This window comes from Peromyscus maniculatus, chromosome 6 (genome assembly GCF_049852395.1).
Source record: "Peromyscus maniculatus bairdii isolate BWxNUB_F1_BW_parent chromosome 6, HU_Pman_BW_mat_3.1, whole genome shotgun sequence".
NCBI lineage: Eukaryota > Metazoa > Chordata > Mammalia > Rodentia > Cricetidae > Peromyscus > Peromyscus maniculatus.
The window spans coordinates 40,005,867-40,010,128 of NC_134857.1; the positions used below are offsets into that span (position 1 = coordinate 40,005,867).

A 4,262-nucleotide genomic window follows, 5' to 3' on the forward strand; every position below is an offset into this window, starting at 1 on the left:
GAGGGTTTCTCTGTGTAGCCCTGGCTGTCCTGGAACTCACTCTGTAAACCAGGCTGGCCTCAGACTCAGTGCCCGGCCTGTTTCTGACTCCCAAGTGCTGCCATTAAAGGCATTCACCATGTTGGCTACCGCCTGACATCAGAAATCTTTTACAGCTGCCAAATTTTCATGACCCCTGCTCCACAATAAATTACGAAACCCGGCCGGGCGTTGGTGGCGCACGCCTTTAATCCCAGCACTCGGGAGGCGGAGGCAGGCGGATCTCTGTGAGTTCGAGGCCAGCCTGGGCTACCAAGTGAGCTCCAGGAAAGGCGCAAAGCTACACAGAGAAACCCTGTCTCGAAAAAACCAAAAAAAAAAAAAAAAAAAAAAAAATTACGAAACCCATATGAGATCACAACCCGGAGTTTAAGAAGCACCCGGATAGCCTCCCAAGGTGAGCAGGGGTGGTTGGCTGCCTCTGGGCATCCGAAACTGTTGTTCTCCACCAGGTAGCAAGTCCTCTCTCCACCCTTAGGACTGAGAGGAAGGAGGAAAGCCACTGAGGCTCCCTCCACCAGAAGCAGAACTTTCGCAAAAGGGAAGGAGTTAAATGTCGGACTGGAGGAAGTGTGCCTGGGATGGGAAGGTTGCTAACTCAGAAGCTGCAGGGCTGATGGGATGATGTTGGAGGCCAGTCCCATTCCAGGAAGGTTCTTTTCTTTTTTTAATTTATTATTATTATTATTATTATTATTATTATTATTATTATTTTATGTGCTTTGGTGTTTTGCCATGGGTGTCAGATCCCCTGGAACTGGAGTTTCAGACAGTTGTGAGCTGCCATGTGGGTGCTGGGAACTGAACTTCTGGAAGAGCACTCGGTGCCCTTAACCACTAAGCCATCCTTCCAGCTCCTCCAAGAAGGTTCTTATCTCAGAAAGGGGTGAATCCAGTTTATGATTGGTTAAGCAAGGATGCAACCTTTATTCCTTGCCAAGCCTCAAGAAACAGACAGCAGCGAACACCGTCCTAAATGTCTGAAATGGTTGCTAACTCCAGAGTGTCCCATTCATAAGCAGATAGATTATCATTTTAAGGCAGGCACAGTGGCATGAATTGTAGTCCAAACGCTGGGACAGCTAAGGCAGGAGAACCTGTCACAATAATAGCTTAAATGACAACTATCAGGTCCACTACCTATAAAGGGTAACATGGTGTTGTTGATGTGCTGGCTGGTTTCTTGATTTTTTTTTTTTTTTAAACTTGACACAATCTAGAGTTACTTTGGAAGAGGGAACCTCAACCGAGAAAATGCCCCACCAGATTGGCCTGAGGGCAAGACTGTGATGCATTTTCTTGATGGATGCTTGATCTGGAAGGGCCCAGCTCACTGCAGACAGTGCCACTCCTAGATCCATGATCCCGATTGCTAAGACACCAACTGAGCGTAGCATGAGGAGCAAGCCAAGAAGCAGCACCCCTCCAGGGCCTCTTCATCAGTTCCTGCCTCCAGGTTCCCGCCTTGAGTTCCCACCCTGTCTTCCTTGGATAATGAACTACAAGTTGTAAGGTGAAATAAATCCTTTCTTCCCCAAGTTGACTTTGGTCATGGTGTTTATCACAGCAGGAGAAACCCTAAGACAGTCTACTTCTTTTGGCTGGGCCTAGGGGTGCACATACCTTTAATCCCAGCACTTAGGAGGCAGAGACGGGTGGATCTTTATGAATTCAAGGTCAGCCTGGTCTACATTGTGAGTTTCAGGACAGACAGGGCTACATAATAAGACCCTGTCTAAAAGAAAAAAAAAGTATAATTACTTCAGTTACCCAACTCGCCTCAGACACACACTCTAGTCCTTTGTTTTCTTCCTGGTAGTTTCAGGAAAATAATAGTACCTGCTTCACAAAACTCCACATTTAGAGCCAGGCATGGCACAAGAGCAAGCCAGCCCAAATCCATGCATGGTTGAAAGAAGGGCTCATGAAGTCTTATCCCTAGCTGAAGAGCTATTGACAGTTGATGCCTCAGGGGAAGGAAGAGACAGTTTTCTTCATGGATGTGGTACCTACAGAGTTTTAGTGGATAGTCAGTCCCACACCCATGTCCATACAGGCAGCACAATGTGGAAACAGTGGGTCTAAAAGAAGAGCACGGGAAGTTGGGAGGGAAAGAAAAGGAATTGGAGATGAGGGAATGGGGGGAGATTTGATCAAAGCACATCATATGCAAGTGTAAAACTCTCAAATAGCAAAGCATAAGCAAAGCTTGAAGTTGTGCCTCGGTCGCGTACTTGCCTCCACCTCAGCACCCCACTACCACATAAGCCCAGCTTAGCAGGACAGACCTGTAGTCCGAGGACTAGAGAGGCGGAGGTGGGAAAGTCAGAAGTTAAAGGTCATCTTCAGCCGTGTCATGAGTTGTCTGGGCTTCACGAAACTGTCTAAAAATAAAAGAGATCCCGCAGGAACAGTGACTCACTCCTCTAATCCCAACGCTTGGGAGGCTGAGGCAGTGGATTGGCAAAACTTCTAGGCTAGTCTGGGTTACAGAATGAGACCGGCTCGAACCACAATAAAAGCAACATTTTTAATTAAAGTAATTAACACATTTTGTGTCTTGACCCAGAGAACACAAGCAGGGGAGATACCATGAACACGAAGGTGGTTTTCCCAGAAGGAGGCCTATTCATTGCACTCTGGATGTTCTGACCCCCACGATTTGCCCCAAATGTGAGAAACTCGACTGCATAATTTGTGCAGTGGGGTACTGTGTTCTTGCTTTCTGCTTAATAAAAAAAGAGAAGAAGAAAAAAAAAAAAAGAATAGAAGCTTTGAAGTACTTGGCTCCACCTTCCTTCAAAGGACAAGTAATTTAACCTCCCTAACTCACACAAAAGTTGTGACCACATGTTGAAGCCAGTGGGCCACCCTCCTTTAGTCCTCCCTTTGAGTAATCCTGTCCACTTAAATATGGCAGGGCCACAGATTTAACTTAACAAAAGAGTGAAGCTACATCAGTGCCTCCCAACCAAAACCTTCCCCTAGGCAGGCCTTTGCACCTTCAACAGATTTGCACCTCAAGAGAAGTCCAACCGCCCTGTAGGAAACCCACTTGGCAGAGAAGCGCACTGGTGCAAGTTTCTAGCCCTAGCTAATCAGAGCCTGAAGGAGGAGGATTGCAAAATCAAGGCCTTCCTAGGATGCAGAGCAAGGTCAATGTGAGCCTAGGAAACTTGCCAAGACTTTATCTAAAAATAATAGTAGGGCCTGGAGAGATAGTTCAGCAGTTGAGAGTACTTGCTGCTCTTGCAGAGGCAGGACCTGAGTTCAGTTCCCAGCACTTTCGTGGCAGTTCACAGCCATCTATAATTCTAATTTTAGGAATCTGACACCCTCTTCTGGCCTCCATGGACGTGGGGCATGCATGCAGTACATATACATGCATACTTACAGGTAATCACTCACCCACATAGAATAAAAATAAATATCATTTGAGAGAGAGTGAGAGAAGAGGCTGGATGGAAGGAGAGAGAAGTCCAGCTTTAAAACCGACCCCAGGCTCCTGCCACCTCACTAGGTGAGTGCAGAGCCAATAGTAAGCACCAGTAAAGCCAACAGAACCAGGGCTAGACCAGAGTGCAGAACTGTATGCAAATAAGATGGGTTTTTCTGCCTTGAAATGTAGAGTTAGTATGCAGAATGCATATTCTAGACTAAGAAAATGAAAAGTGTTTGTTTGGTTTTGGTGCTGGGGACTGGGTATAGGAGCAAACTAGCCCTCGGGCAAAGTGGCAAGAAAAGTTGATACAAACCTTGAATACTGGCTGTGATTTAAGTCTCATAAAGGCCGATGCAAGAGCCAGTACGCAAAAAAAAAAAAAAAAAAAAAAAAAAAAAGAAAAGAAAAGAAAAGAAATTCTCATTTTATAGATAAGAAAACCGGCCCAATCGGTTTTAAAGTATTTTGTCCAAACAGATACAATGAAAACATGAAATTAAACAAGCAAAACCAAAACTGCATGGGTCAGCCCTGAACAGTATGCTCTTTCCCGCCCACATCGTTCCCCTCTGCATCCTGTGCAAGCTGGGCACGGCTGCTTCCTAATGCCCTATGAAATCACTGTGATGTCTTCTGCCCGACTTCTGGAGAAACTCCACAGTTTTTATAGGATAATCAGCTGAGAGCACACTCCTGCTGGTATGTCCATCTTGCTCTCTACTTTCCACCAGAAGTCAGTCACCAAACCCTCCCCCAACACACTTCCTAAGGAAGCTGTTCC

The 4,262-nt window shown here is 46.0% G+C and overlaps 1 non-coding gene across 1 annotated transcript; it reads left to right on the forward strand.

Annotated features, from left to right (window-relative positions):
* Window positions 1–2,611: 2,611 nt before the first annotated feature.
* Window positions 2,612–2,770, forward strand: LOC121830656 (U1 spliceosomal RNA). The gene has a single exon (XR_006073873.1). It is a non-coding gene; the product is annotated as a U1 spliceosomal RNA (small nuclear RNA).
* Window positions 2,771–4,262: the final 1,492 nt, after the last annotated feature.